The sequence below is a fragment of the Lissotriton helveticus genome, chromosome 3_1, assembly GCF_964261635.1.
Source record: "Lissotriton helveticus chromosome 3_1, aLisHel1.1, whole genome shotgun sequence".
Lineage (NCBI taxonomy): Eukaryota > Metazoa > Chordata > Amphibia > Caudata > Salamandridae > Lissotriton > Lissotriton helveticus.
The window spans coordinates 856,107,295-856,123,148 of record NC_136061.1 but is presented as its reverse complement, the minus strand read 5'-3'; the positions used below and the strand labels follow the sequence as shown (position 1 = coordinate 856,123,148).

Sequence of the window (15,854 nt, the reverse complement as noted above, 5' to 3'; positions counted from 1 at the left end):
TAAAAGTCTGAGGGGTCTGAAAATAGCAACTCCCTGGTGAGAACTGTTGAGCAGGTGATGGTACGATAGCAATCTTTATTCAAAGGCATATTGCCTTCAAATCTATATCAAAAAAAGGTATTGAGAGGTAGGTAATAGCAGGGCAAGTACTTTGCAGGTGTAGAATTTAGGTCAGCCTTTTGCCATCATTAATCACCCGTGGCATGTTCATATTTCCAAACTAAAAACAAGCATTAACTTTTGCCTATGTGATTAATATACATTTTTGGTAATGGCAAGTTAAGTTGGCGAGCAGTTGTGCAATATAAATTAAAGAAACTCCATATTTAATACAAAGATTTCACAAACACAGCACAGGCGCTGTACAGGTGAAAGCTAAAACGGCCCGACACTTGTACAAAAGTGACTAGTGCATATACTTCTGTATTAGTTTAGAATGGAAATTCGAGCTGTTTGCATTTGTGTGAGTTTAGCAGTAGCCTGGGACTCTTTATATAGTGTTCTTAATATTAACGTTGTAGTGCACCGTGCTCCTCAAAAGGGGGAAGGGAATATTGGTATCTCGACCCTTTTCAGGACCTACAGAGGGAATTTTTTTATGCCCCAGTCACAATTCTACAAGTACTTCCAGTTTCGCCATGCTCTGTCCCCTAACCTGGAAGACCTGGAATCTCTCCCCGAAATCAGTCCACTGGAGGAGAGGGTTTTTATGGGAGACTTGGAGACCAAGAAGATCTCCAGGATCTATCAATCTCTAGTTACACATTGTTCCACCACTCTTCAGAAGCTGCAAGGGGACTGGGAGACAGATGTGGGCGCGTTGGAAGAGGAGGACTGGAGGGAGGCCCTGGCGGCTCCAAGGGAAGCGGTTATAGCAATGCGCCTTCGCCTCATCCAGTTTAAATATTTGCACAGGGTCTACTTTACCTGGGCTGTACTGTACCGAGCGGGCTTAATTGCCTTCCCGAATGCCTTAGATGTGGTCGGGAGCAGGGCACATTCATACATACTACCTGGCAATGCCTTTCCCTGGATCGGTTTGAGGGGTACAGGGGGGGCTGTCTGTCTGAGGTCCTGTGGTGGGAGCTCCTGCGAATGCCGCGGCTAGCTCTGCTCCATGTCGTGGGGGCAATATTATACACCTCATGCAACTTGGCTTCACACTGGCAAAGCGAGATATCGCCAGGGCGTGGAAGGCGCGCGGGCCCCATCGGTGACCGCGTGGAAAAACGGCCTATTTTTGTGGTCAGGGGCTGCCCACGCAAACATTACAAAATATGGAAAAGACGGGCGGATTACCGGGGGCTGTGGCTGGAGCCGCCAACTGCTGTAGAGGTTCATCCACCGGAATAATTTTTTGACGTACATTGGGAGGTGGGGCGTGGGGTCCGGGGAGGCATGTGCTATCGTGATAAGACTTTGTTGTTCTGTATAAAGACTGTGGCAAGGACGATACGGACACTGTGTGACTTGTGCTCCAGAAAAACATGTGCATTTCGGTTGTGCGTGCTTTTCTGACTGTATGGATTGGGTATGTTGTAATGGGATGGGCTCCTTGTAGAAACATTCGTTGGTTGCCGTAGAGAGGAATAGAAGAGGGAACGAAGTTCTCCATTAAACAGGCTAGAGTGGTTGTGGTTCCCCTGAGAAGAGAGTATAGGCCTTGCAAAGAGCCATACCCTCTTACCGGAAATACTCAGCAGGCAACAGCAATTAGCAGGTCACTTCGGTTTCCAAGCCGCCTGCAGAACTCAACTAACCAAGGGAACAGTCATCTTTCCCAAGGCCTGCCTAAATAAATAAACTGAGGTTTTTGTAAAGGGCAGAGCTCAAGGCTGAGAGCAAGGCTTGGAGCATCATGCATTCCAAGCCTCATGAAATGAATGAACAAAAATAAAAAAGTAGACGCCATGCACACCTGAAATGCATGCAGCCAGGGGGAAAATGATTAGGCAAATGTGATGTGCAGGGGAGATTAGGTAAACAAGCACAGCAAGTGCTGCACAGGAAAAGCATTTTTATGAAAAAATGCCCCAAAACGCAGATGGAAAAAGTACTTTGGCTCCAGGAAATTGATAAGAGAAGCAAAGGAGAGGAACAACAGGGTACTACAGCCAATAGAAATGGAGGAAAAGTAAGTGATAAGCATTGGACCAAATGTAAGCAAAGAGCAGGATGTATGACCCTTTTAGGATATATTTAATAATAAAGATTTACTAGCACTGTGCAGGCGAAACCTAAAAATTTCTTTTTGTACTTCACATTGCTTTTGGTTGAGCAATGATGCGAACTACGACTATAATGTGTAGTTATTTTATCACTTAGTAAAGGCCGCTGGGGTACAACACTCATGTGACGGCTCAAAACCGCATACCAAAGAGATTAACTAAAAAGTGAACAGGAAGTGTTTAAGGAGGAAGAGGAGGATGCCATAACCTTATAGATAGGTGCAATACCTGAAAGAAAAGTGAGTAAAGGACCTTGTTTAGGCAAGGACGCAAAGCAACCAAAGACAATATGGATTTTCATTGCTATACGATAGAGGCTATGAAGCTAGGACAGTTTGCAATGAACTTTAGAAGCTTATTTACAAAAGCAAGGGGAAGCGAGGCCAAAATTGTCAGGACTTGTGTGTTTGGTCTTCCAGAATTCTAATATAGTTTGCCATTAATATGATGTATAGGCATGATTAAGGGAACATTGGACATTAGGAAGTCAGGCTATATAAAAACGCTAAAAGTCAATATGGACATTTTTTTAAATTATCTATTTGCAGGTGCCCACTATGGATAATTAACCTCCGTGGTGTGGCAATATCTAGATTCAACATATTTAGCTTACAGTATTTATCCTCTGTATATCCATCAAATAAATGTTATTTAGGCATACATGGTTACGAGAGACAGATTTGTTAAAAAGTTTAAATATTGGTCATACAAGAATAGTAAGTGCATGAGGTACTATGGCATACAGGTTTAGTCAGTATATTCTTTGATTTTCCTCAGTGTTTCCCCTGATAGGAGTGTAAGTTACTCTTTCCTGCCCAGGAAAGACAATTACCCAACAGATTAGGTCTCAGAACAAGTGTGCTTTGCTCGATTTTAAGCAAGAGCACTGCTGTTAGGTAAGTAATGTATGCCATCACTAAACAGGTGTTGGAGCACTGCTATTACATTCTCTACACTTTGAATTTTGTTTAGTCCGATTTTTTGTTTTACACAGCTGAATATGGGCTTACGGTTGCACATTATTTTTAGGTTCCTATGGAGGTTTTGATGGTCATTGGTATAGGGGTGCAAATTGAAGCAATGAGATCAAATATAAGATGGATGAAATATAAGATGTAATATTTTACAATCTATGATGAAAATAGTATTAAACTATTGCTGAAATAATGCACTGCAGATAAAAGCAGCATTGAATTCTGCAGGGCACGAAGTATCGTAAAGGAATGAGGGCCCCAAAGCAGGTGGCAGAATGGCGGCTGAAGAAACTGCAACAAACTTATTTTAAGTTTGACTAGGGCCAAGAATGTACAATAAGTTTGAATAAAATGCTACACACTGACTAATTAAGATTGTTGAGGGTGTCTGGAAAGCAACTTTATCTAGAGCAGCAATTTGTAACTGGTTGTCTGTGCATCCTTCCGTGACAGCAACTACTTAGAAAATGTAATATTTCAGTTTATTTATTTAGTGTCTCTTATATAGCGCGCAGCTACCCCAACGGGGTGTCCCGGCGCTCCAGAGGGTGGGGGTGACTTTCTCCAGGAGTTTTAGCAAAAAAGGTGTGTTTTTGAAGCCTTACGAAAGGGGAGTTCTTCCTGGATTGAGCGAATAGACTGCGGAAGTTTATTCCAATGGGATACGGCGCAAATTAGAAATGATTTTCCTCCTGATCGCATCTTTTTAAATCTCGGGGTAGTGAGGAGGTTTTTGGAGCTGGATCGCAAGGATCTGATGTTTTTGTAGGGGCGAAGGCAAGTAGAAAGATAAGCAGAGCACTTCCCCTTGATTACCCTATGAGCCAGTGTAAGGGCCTTGAATTCAACCCTTTTCTGTATTGGTAACCAGTGAAGGGAGCGGCAGTGTGGGGAGATTAATATGCGTAAAGAAGCAAAGAGTAAAATTAAAATGTAAAACGTGTTCTTTAAATATGAAGGATTTTGAAAGCGGCTGCTAAAAATTAAGTTGGTATCTTTGGCTTGATTAATGGGAGCAGCTCAAGTATAGCAAACAAAACTTAGTATGAATGATGGGTGGCCTCATATGCCGACAAAACCGCATGCATTAGGAGCGCAAAAATAGATGTGATGCTAAAGCGTAGCACATAGCTCCAGCTTTTAGAAAGGATTCAACCTTCACATTAAAACCTTATTTTTTCTATATGTGTTTGTGAATTAAATGTAATCACTTTTGAATTTGTTTGATGTATACTTATTTCTATATTTGGGTATTGTTTTGTCGTTCAAATCGTAGAAATTACTTTGTCTAGGGTCCCTGGCTTCTAGTAAAGGCTCATTAGGGGTCCCTAGAACCCAGTAATAATATAACAGGGGTCCACAGAGTTCAAAAGGTTAAAAGGTATGAAATTGTATGAATCTGCAAATAAATTAACTTAGGCGGTAGAAGGCATGATCAACTTTGTAAAACAATTTACATAAGATCAAATGTATATTCTAAATTAATTGGCAAAACTATAATTCTACAAGGATTATATAAACAAAGAAGCAAATAACATTTAATGAGGGATTATTTTTAAAAAAAATGAATCGGAATGATGGAATGACATTGCGATGTGTGTCAGATCGCATTGATGTTTAACAAAACAGGGAGAGAAAAAAGAGGTTGAGTGGGAATTTTTTTGTATATTAATTCCAGATAGCCCTCCTGAAATCAACAATACTTAAGAGCAACATAACCCCTTGAGGGCTTGTGTGAGCATAAACAAAATAACAGATAAGGGCAACACTCCAGATCTTACTGAAATATTTGCTGACATTTGATCAGTATTACTCACATGGGAAAGGTATCTAATAATATAGAGTAACTAATTGAGAGAAAAGGCATAAGGAGATATTTTGACATTGGCCTACACAAATAAGTGTTTTTAGCTTGTAAACGAGAAACATAACAAAAAAAATGAACACGAGACGTAACATAAGTTCTAGCATTCACACTTCAGTGACCTATAGCAGTCCCAAAGGTTAGTCAATTAACAAGGTCAAAGACAGCATTGATTCACCCTTGTAATGAAGTAAAATAATCAAGGAACCAATCCGCAAATTAAGAAACTACTTGCACATTGACAAAGAATGGCTTGATAATACAGAAACAAGTGGTGGATGGACGTCGACATTTCGATCTCTTAAATAATTAATATGCAAGACCATTTTCAGGGCAATGCTTAGCAACAACATAATACACTGTAGTTTCAATAAACAAAAAAGAATGAGAATGGATTAAAACATATATAAGCTGAGAAAGAATGATAAAATGCACCAGTGTCATTTATACTCATTAACATATCAAGAATCACTTTTGTACTACTGTGCAATAACCCTTGCCAAATAATTATTAAAAGAAAGAAATTAAGTGAACATATCCAACTGTCACTCAAAACAGAACTTCTCAATGCGGATAAGTATGGGTTTAAGATTCGGCCACAAAACTGAACAAAAAAAGTTATGTTAAATTAATTCTTGAATAATGAGGTTGTTCAAACTTGATTACGACCTTGAAACGACGCTGCCACAATATATGATGTAAGGAAAATGCTACTTACCAGTATGCATCTTTTCTTGGCATGTGGAGCTGTAGAATTTTATACTGTAGCATAGATCGCCATCTGGTGTTGGGCTCGGATGTTTGCAATTTGTTATTGTAGAAGTTTTGTAGTGACAACAGAGGGGACTTCTCCTTTGGTTCGTAGTGCGCATGGGCAACGACTCCATCTCCAGATTGTTTTCGCCATAAAGGGTGATGATTGAGTTAGTTACAAATAGAAAGATGTCCAGGTGTAATGTATCTAAGTAAGATATTACTGCAACAGATACAGGTATCCGGGGAGGCGGGTGGGCGTATACAAACCTACATCTCTACATGCCAAGAACAGATGCATACTGGTAAGTAGCATTTTCCGTTCGAGGCATTTGAGCTGTAGATTGTAAACTGTAGCATAGACTATACAGCAGTGTTGCCTTCGCGGTGGCCACCTGCAACGGTTGCAGCAGTTTGAAACACTGTTCTTAGTACAGCCTGGCCCACACTAACTTGTTTTGCTAGCACATCTACATAGTAATGTTTAGTAAATGTGTGTGGTGTAGACCATGTTGCTGCTTTACAAATGTCATCCATGGGGATATACCCAAGAATGCCATAGATGCCCCTATTTTGCGTGTGGAATGCGCCTTGGGGGTAATTGATAAAGTTTTGCTTTTTGATAGCAGATTTGAATGGTTTTAACAATCCATCTGGCAATTCCTGATTTTGATATAGGATTGCCTTTATGTGGTGAGAAAGCTACAAAAAAGTTTAGTTTTCCTGAAACTTTTTTTTTTCTGTCAATGTAGTAAAGTATAGCTCTTTTAACATCAAGCGTATGAAGAGCTTATTCTGCTGCTGAGTCAGGTTGAGGAAAAAAGACTGGGAGCTCAACTAACTGGTTAAGGTGAAAGGGAGAGACTACTTTAGGTAGGAATTTAGGGTTTGTCCTAAGAACCACCTTGTTGTGATGGATTTGTACAAATGGTGTATGGTTAATGCCTGGAGTTCACTCACTCTCCTGAGAGAGGTGATGGCCACAAGAAAAGCTACTTTCCATTTGAGAAATTGCAACTCACATTTGTGTAAAGGTCAGACAAGCGCTCATGGCAGCAATTTCACCAACCACGCAACTCCCAGAGGCCTCACCAATAGAGGACAGACTTCTCACAGAACACTTAAATAAAAAAGCCATCTCCATAACATACCGTAAAATAATCATCAATCAACAGGACCCCATGCCAACTCTCAAGAAGAGATGGGAGACCGACATAGGCGATTTAGATGAGGAAGACTGGCAGGAAACTTGTGTCCCCTAGAGAAGGAGCTATACCCTCCACACTAAAAGTAATACAATTGAAAATCTTACATCGCGTGTACCACACACAAATCTTACTACATAAGCTAGGCCGGGCGGACACTCCACTCTGTCTCAGGCAATGCAGTGCAATAGGCACCCTTTGGCACACAATTTGGGAACGCCCAGCAATTGCAATCTATTGGGAGACAATCATACATAGAATTTCACAGGTGACCAGAGTTGAGGTCCCACTAGAACCGAAGAGATGTTTGCTTAACATTAGGGAATACACAGATCTCAATCACGCAGGTCAAGATTAGGTGGTACTGGGAATGTCACTGGCGAAACGTAATAGCACAAGATTGGGGTTCTGGAACAACTCCGATCAGACAATGGTGCTGTGATATGGACGGCACAATGATAACTGAAAAGTCTATTTATGTTCATCGGGGAGGTCCCAAAAAATGGACAGGGTGTGGTGTCAATGGAACACAATCCGTGGCACTATTTGTGAACCCCCTTAAGAGAGTCAGATGTCAGAGGATAGGGATTAGTTAACAGAGATAAGGTAACCAGGTTTTGGGTTGCAACATGCAGTAGATCAATAAACGCTATGTGAGTGGTAATTTATTGCGCAATGTAAGATGTGCTATTAATAAATAACGCCCAAGTCATTTACTGTATGCACTGCTGAGTAATCCACTGATGACTTGATTGTTAAATTATGGGGTCAGAATGTAGTGACACGCCATGATATTTAGCAGCCCTATTAAGTTGGCTAAAACCTACATTGTCATACGGGGGTGGTGGTTTAGATGGGTATGCATCTGGATCAGGGATGTCTGGAGGATCTGCAGGATCGTCATAATCATCCCATGTATCCTTTAGAGGGGTAGTGTTATCATTAGGGTCATCTAAGGATTAATTACCATGCCCGGTGAGCTTGGAGCAATCTAGGAGATTGTGTAGGAGAGTGTATAGGAGAAACAGGTTGAGCAGGAAGAATAGGAGAAGAGGGTCTTATAGATGATGTTGCAAAGTTCTTAGCAGGCACCTCAGGTGTGTGAGGTATCAATCTTCCTCTTTTGTGCTGCAATAGTGATAATATGGCCTGTTTTAGGGTCCACCTGTAATTCTTTTTGCCTTGGGGTCAACAGGATCTGGTCTAAAGAGTTCATCCTGGTTGTCTCTTCTCGGTGGAGATTTTTTCGGTTCCAAACGTGGTTTTAATTTGGTGTCCAGAGCCTTAGAAGGTGTTTTATGCTCCGCAGGCTTTGAAGGTGGTGTGGAGTCGGAACTTTACTTCGGAGTCTAAGATTTCCAGTGCTTGTCCGGTTCCGAGGCCTTATGGTCTATTGGTGCCGAAGGGCTCGGTGCCAAAGCCTTTTTGGCTGGAATGAGGTGTATCCCAGATTTCAGCACCGAAGGTGGTTTAAGGATAACAATGTGTGGCTTGCTCGGTCCCGAGCTGCCGGAAGGCTTTTCTTTTTTTCTTCGGAGCTGGGCCCGGATATGGGGCTTCTGAAGCTTTGTTCTGGTCTCGACTAGGGCCTGCGGTCTAAGTCTTGACTAGAGCCTTTTGCTTGTCTGGTTGGGAAGGAGTAGGGGCTTTTGTACTCACTTGTTGCCCTGATGTCATCAGATCCGGGGTCATCCTCTTCGGAGACAATATCGAGTTCCTCCGAATCCTTTGGAACATCGGCCCTTTATCGAAAATGTTTTTCGGCACCAGTGCAGCTTGTTGAGCCATGACGTGACGTCGAGCCCGGCAATCACAGATTGTCTTCTTCGAACGAAAAGAGTGGCTTGGCAATCCTTCTCCTCGTGTTCTGGCGATAGGCAAAGGTTGCACACCTTGTGATGATCACTGTGGGGAAATTTAGCTCCACACTGGGGGGCCCAACGGCGTTGATAGGCCCAACGGCCCGCGTCGACAGCCGGAGTCGAGAAGTACAAGTTAGCGTGTCGAAGGCATGCCACCGAGACAATACCCAAGATGATAGGTTGCGCATCAAAAAAAGTTTAGAAAATACGGTGCCGAGCCGGAGCACAGCAAGTTTCATCCGAACCTGATGGTGGAAAACAAACTATCTGGAGATGGAGTCGATGCCCATGCATACTACTAACCAAAGGAGTAATCACTTATCTCATGACTACAAAACTTCAACAATAACAAAGTGCAAACATCGAAGCCCAACACCAGATGGCGATCTATGCTACAGTATACAATCTACAGCTCATATGCCTCGAACTTGGTATTTTTTGTTGATGTAATCCTGTTCCTCTGTAATCAATTAATTTTCTTGCATACCAGGAACTTTGTTTTGCTTACTTTTCTGGCCAGGATTCAGAATCGTTATGCAACATCCAACAGAGATGCACAGTATAGTTTTTCAAACTCTAATACGGCCTTAAAATGGCCACCTCCACAACAGCATCCTGGTGTTCATGCCGGTATCCTGCAACTGATGCCACAGAGCTGTGCCTTGCGCTCTGACTGTTGGATCCTTTTCTGAAATACTGAACTTGGTAAGTGCCGTTTCTCTCTCATTTTCAGATATTAAATTCTGTCTTAACCTGTGTACAGTGAACATGCAGTCTAACTTTTCTGAAAATTACCTAAAACAACTCAATGAGGAGTTTTGGTGAGGTTTACATAAACATGCTTATTTATTTTGCCTTCATTTTTTAGGTCACATTCATGGATATACATTTCTTCACAGCTAGTTTTGGAAAAGCAAAATTTGCTCTGTAGCTTTTAAAAACATTCTGGAAAAATGTAGGCTTTCTGGATTATACTGTGGCACTTGAGCACATATGGCATATTTTGAGTGACACTTAACATGTTCTCTTAATTGCTTTATCTTTTAATATTGGTTGATGGCAACGGTTTATCACACATACACAAGTGATTCTTGATATATTCACATGTATAAATGAAAGGAGAGCATTTCATAATTCTTTCTCGAGGCGTGTGTAAGTTTCTAATCCACTTTCTTTCTTTTATGTTTAGTGAATCTATAAGTATTGTGTTGTTGCTAAGCATTGTCCTGAAGATGGTCCGCATATTATGAGACCAAAACATCCATGTCCAACCACCACTTGTTTATTGATAATAAAGCCATTCTTTGCATATGGCTATAGTCATCCAATAACCACCTTCGATGCTTCAGAACGAATAGTTTCTTACCTGTCGGTGTAGTTTTGCAGCTTGAAGATCTTTCTGGATTCACTATGCTGTGCATATTCCGCAATCTGGTGGTTGGGTCCGGAATCGTAGTCTTTTTTCTCTTTTTTTTTTGTCGTAGCCCAGGTGGGCGTTGACGTCCCACCATTTGGTGTACCTTCGGTGACGTCGGCGATCTTCCGGCAGAAGCTACCACCCTTGGGCGCCATCTTCGGATTCTGTTTTCTGTCTCTTTTTCTTGTCTTTGTAGTGAATCCATGGCTATGTTTGTTAATTGTTTTTTCAACGCAAGTCTTTCCACGTATCCTTTCACGTATCTTGTAATGCTTAACTTGCTTTCTTTCCTATGTGTTTCCACCCACTTCTCCAGCCTCATCTTTCTGGCGGAGGCGGGCGGGTTCGCTAGTGAATCCAGAAAGATCTTCAAGCTGCAAAACTACACCGACAGGTAAGAAACTATTCGTTTTGCAGCGTGACTCTTTCTGGATTCACTATGCTGTGCATAGGTTTTGTAGTGGTTTTCGTCACTTTTGTGGCGGTTGGGTGGAAGATGAGCGTTGGTTGTTGAAAATATGTTGAAGCACTTTTTGTCCTACTTGTGCTTCTTTGTTCATCTGTACATCCACGCAATAGTGCTTAGTGAAAGTGTGCACTGAAGCCCATGTTGCCGCCAGGCATATGTCCTGAATTGGTGTGTTGGCCAGAAAGGCAATTGTTGCTCCTTTCTTCCTGGTGGAGTGGGCCTGTGCCCCTCCTGTTAGCTCTTGGCCAGCTTATTTGTGGCAGAATTGTATTGTCTGTGCGATCCATCGAGCTATGGTGTTTTTAGTCACTGGTTTGCCCATGTAACTGTTTGCGAAGGATACGAAGAACTGTTTTGTTTTCCTGTGTTCCTTCGTTCTTTCAATGTAGTGCATCACAGCCCTTCTTGCGTCTAGGGTGTGGAGCGACCTCTCAGCACTTGTGGTGGGGTTTTGGAAGAATCTAGGGATCTGAATACTCTGATTCATGTGGAACCTTGACACCACCTTTGGCATGAAGTGTGGGTCTGTTCTCATCACGACCCTGTCACTGTATCTGGATGTAGGGTTCCTGCAGTGTGAGTGCCTGCAGTTCGCTCACCCTTCGTAGCGAGGTGATTGCTACCAGAAAAGCAGTCTTCACTGTTAACATTTGCAGTGATGCTTTGTGGATGGGTTAGAAAGGTGCTTTCATGAGCTCCGTCAGTACCACATTTAAGTTCCAGGCCGGTGACAGCATTCTCTTTGGCGGTGCTATTCTTTTAGCTCCTTCCAGGAATCTTTTTACGACTTGGGATGTAAAGAAGCTTCTCCCTGTTTCTCCTCTTGTGTATGCCACAATCGCTGCCAGGTGCACCCTCAGCGAGGATGAGCTTAGCTTAGCCTTAATTAGGTGCGTGAGGTACCTTGGCACCGTGGATTCATTGGTCAGTTTCCTTTGGAGCTGTTTCTTGCAACACCATTGAGTGAATCTCTTCCATTTTTCCCCATAGCACTTGCGTGTGCTGGGCCTTCTTGCCTCTCGCAGCACCCGCAGGGTGCTCTCTGGTAGTTTTAGGTGTGCGAATTCTAAGTCCTCAGGAGCCAGGCTGAGAGGTTGAGGCTCTCTGGCTCTGGGTGTAGAACTTCTCCGTTTTCCATGGAGAGTAGGTCTCTTCTTTTTGAGAACTTGTGGGGTGGCCCCTGCGCCATCTCCATTATCTGAGAATACCAGGTCTATCTGGCCCATTGTGGTGCCACAAGGATGAGCGTCATGTTGCTCTTCATGCATTTGTTGAGAACCCTGGGGATCAGTGGTATCTGGGGAAAAGCGTAGGCAAATTTTTTTGACCAGCTTATCCAAAGGGCATTCCCCTGGGACAGTGCCTCTGGTTGCCTGGATGCAAAGTAATGGCATTTTGCATTCCGGTGCGTTGCAAATAGGTCTATTGTTGGAGTGCCCCATTTCCTGAATAGTCTCTCTGTTTCCTGACTGTTGAGTTCCCACTCGTGGGACGCTAAAGTCTGCCTGCTGAGCCAATCCGCTTCTACATTGTCCTTCCCTGGCAGGTGTATGGCTAGCAGGTCTATTTTTAGTGGTATAGCCCATTTCCAGATATCCTGTGCCAAGTTTGACAGAGGGAACAATTGAGTTCCCCCCTGTTTGTTTATGTAAAACATTGTTGTGGTGTTGTCTGTATTAGCACCTTCTAGTTGTACAGGTGTTTCTGAAAAGCCTTGAGGGCTAGCAACACAGTTTTCAGTTCCAGGTAGTTGATGTGCCTGACTGCATCTGTAGGGCTGCACAGACCCCTCACTCTGAGCTTGTTCATGTGTGCGCCCCACCCCTTCTGGGATGCGTCTATGGTGATGGTCACTGTTGGGTCCGGTGGTGTTAGAGGTTTCCCTTCTGTTATTCTCATCTTGGTCCACCACCTTATCTCTTCCTGCAACCTGTGCGTTACAACCACTAGATCCTCCCAACTTCCTGTAGCTTGTGACCATTGCTGTTGCAGCCACTCTTGGAGTGGTCTCATTTGTAGGCGTACATTGGGGACCAGGTGTATGCATGATGCCATCATCCCCAAGATCTTGCTCACAGTCCTCACTGTCAGAGCTCGCCCCTTCTGGTAGTGGCGTTTCTCCCTCAGTAGGCTGAGCGTTCTCTTTTCGCTCGGTAAGACTCTGCATTGGACGGTGTCGATCTGGGCTCCCAGGAAGATCTTCACTTGCTCTGGTTCCATCGAGCATTTGCCCCAGTGTAGGGAGAAACCCAGGCTTGCTAGCGTTCTTGTCACCTGTTCTGCATGCTCTTTGCATGTCCTGTAAGAGCTTGCCTTTACCAGCCAGTCCTCGAGGTAGGGGTACACGTGTATCCCCTTTCTTCTTAGGTGTGCAGCCACTGCCGCGAGGCATTTGGTGAACACCCTTGGTGCGGACTTTAGGCCGAAAGCCAGGGTCGTGAATTGGTAGTGCTCCTTGTTTACTGTGAACCTTAGCATGTGCTTGTGCTGCCTGTTCATGGGGATGTGCAGGTACGCATCTTTGAGGTCTATGGTGGACAAGAAGTCTCCGGTTTGTATCTGTGGGATGACCTCTTGTAGGGATGTCATTTTGAATTTTTGAGTTCTGACGTATTTGTTTAGGAACCGTAGGTCCAGGATGGGTCTTAGACTTTCGTCCACTTTTGGCACTAGGAAGTAGTTTGAGTACACTCCCTTGTTCCGTTCTTTGAAAGGAACTCGTTCGATGGCCGCTTTGAGGAGGAGTTCTTGGGCTTCCTCTTGCAGTAGTTGCAGCTCTCTTCCCGAGTGCTGTCTTTTCTTTGGTTTTCTGTTTGGTGGCCTCTTTTCCAACTCTATGCAGTATCTGAACTGCAGAATATGGAGTATCCACTTGTCTGAGATTTTTTATCCAGGAGTGGAGAAAAATAACAACAATCTTCCTCCCACCGGCGTTACATGTTCCTTTGTGTCTTGTCCGTGTAGCCCTCTCCTCTTTGTTTTTCCGTGCACCTCCCCCGGAGGGTTTGGGCGGTGGAGCACCTTCTCCCGTGTGAAGTCACTTAGAGGGGGGTTGTTCACCGCCTCTCCTTCTCTGGCCCCGTCCATTTCCTCTTGACCGAAAGGACTGGCCCCTGCTTTGGTAGTTCCAGCTTTGCCTCTGCTGGCCCTGGTGGCCTTGGGTGTCACTCTGTTGCCCCTGGTGGAAACTCTGGTGAGAATCTCCTCGCTGACTTCCACCTCTGCCGTTCGGCCTCCGTGTAGGAGTGCCCCTTCTCATCCCCCTGAACTGCAGGGCCCCCATGGACCTTGCCGTCTCATTGTCCTTCAGTTGGGTGAGCTTTTCATCAACTGGGGCTCCGAATAGTGTTTCACCGTTGAAGGGTGTGTTCAGGATGTTGTTCTGAACCTCAGCTTTGAAGCCTGAGATCCTGAGCCAGGCTTGCCTTCTCTCTGTGATGCCTATAGCCATCAGTCTGCTGGATGTTTCTGCCCCATCCAAGGCTGTCTTCAGGCACGAATTGGCGATGCTCTTCCCCTCTTCCACAAGGTGTGATGCCCTCTCACGGTATTGTTCTGGGAGGTGCTTGAGCAGCTGTCCCATCTCATCCCAGTGCTGGTATTGATGCCTATTCTTTGGAGTTCGCCATCCGCCAGTGCGTTGCGGCGTTCCTCTCAATTTTTCTGCCAGTTAGATCCATCCTCCTGCTTTCTTTGTCAGGTGGGGGTCCAGACGTTGTTGGGACGTTTGCCCTTTTCCTGGCCGTTGCAGCGATTATAGAATCTGCTGCGACGGATCCCTTGATGTAAGCTGGGTCTTGGGAGGAGAATTTGTATTTCTTCTCCGTCCTCGGCGTTACTGATCTGCATGTAGCCGGGTCCTTGAAGGCTTCCTTCCCCTGGTCTGTGATACTCTTGAGCATGGGCAGGAACTGGCCTCTTGTCTGTATGGGGAGCAATGTCTCGAGCAGGAAGTCTGCTTTTGGCTTCTCCTCTTCCAGCTTAACTCCATAAGCTGCTGGCGCCTTTCTTACCACCTCATTGTATGCCGCAATGTCATCTGGTGGCGAAGGCCTCGAGGGGTATGTTTCCACCGCCTCCTCTGGGATTTCGGCCTCGATGTCGTGCCATTCCTGGTCTTGGGCCGTCGAGGAACCTGAGCCGTAGCTTGACTGCTGTTCCCCGTAATCTCCTTCTGTGTAGTAGAGGTCTTCCTCCTCTTTGTGCTCCGAAGGTTGCGGAGTTTTCGGCAGCTCTTCGACGTCGAACTCCTCGAGCTCCTGTACCTCAGCAACAGTCGGTGCCGGCTTCGAGGGGGATCTAATAACTTCTCATCTTTTCATCGAAATCCTTCTTTCTCTGAAGGATGGTCTCCATTTCGACCTCGAGCCTTCTTCTCTTTCTCTGCATCTCTGCGGCCTGTTCGTCGTCGAGCGTTTCGGCCGCTCTTTTCGGCGGAGGCGGCGAAGCTTTCTTCGGCTCCTTTTCTATCGACGTCGAAGTCAAAGGCCCTTTTTCGGGGGCTTGCTTCGATGACCTTTGCTTTTCGCTGGTCTTCGGCCTCCGGGAGTCCTTCTCGGAGGATCCGCTGGGCTCTTTTTCGGAGGATGCAGCTTCGGTCGTCGATTTGTTCGGCGCCGGTGCTCCTTTCGAGGCTCAGTGCTCAGACTTTCGAGAGTCTGCCTCAGGTTTTCGAGACCCTGTGGGAGTTTTCGGGGTCGTAGACTCTCCTACCTTATCAGGCGTTTTCTGATCGGTCTCAGTGACCGTGAAGTCATCTGGGCCTTCGGCGATGTTGTTCTCGTCGTCGGTGGAGAGGCCAAGTTCATAAAGCGTTGGGGCTTGGCCCTGGCCCTGCATCGTGTAGTGAGCCGTCCTCTGTCTTTCTCGAACTCGGAGTGTCTTCGGCTTGAAGACGGAGCAGGCGTTGCAGTCTCTGCTCTCGTGGTGGATTGGCAGGCAGAGGTTGCAGACTGGGTGCTGGTCCTTCTGTGCGAACTTGTGGTGGCAGTTCTTGCAGAATTTAAAGGGCGTCTTGTACATCCCTGCGCTCAGGGGGCCCCTTGTGTGCGCATTCCTCCAAGGACGTCGAAGATTTCGAAG

General features: G+C 44.9%; 1 protein-coding gene across 5 annotated transcripts in view; it reads right to left on the bottom strand.

Moving 5' to 3' along the window:
- The window catches only part of THRAP3 (thyroid hormone receptor associated protein 3), a 271,690-nt gene that overhangs the window by 84,919 nt on the left and 170,917 nt on the right, over nucleotides 1–15,854 (bottom strand). The gene's annotated exons all lie outside the window — the stretch shown is intronic.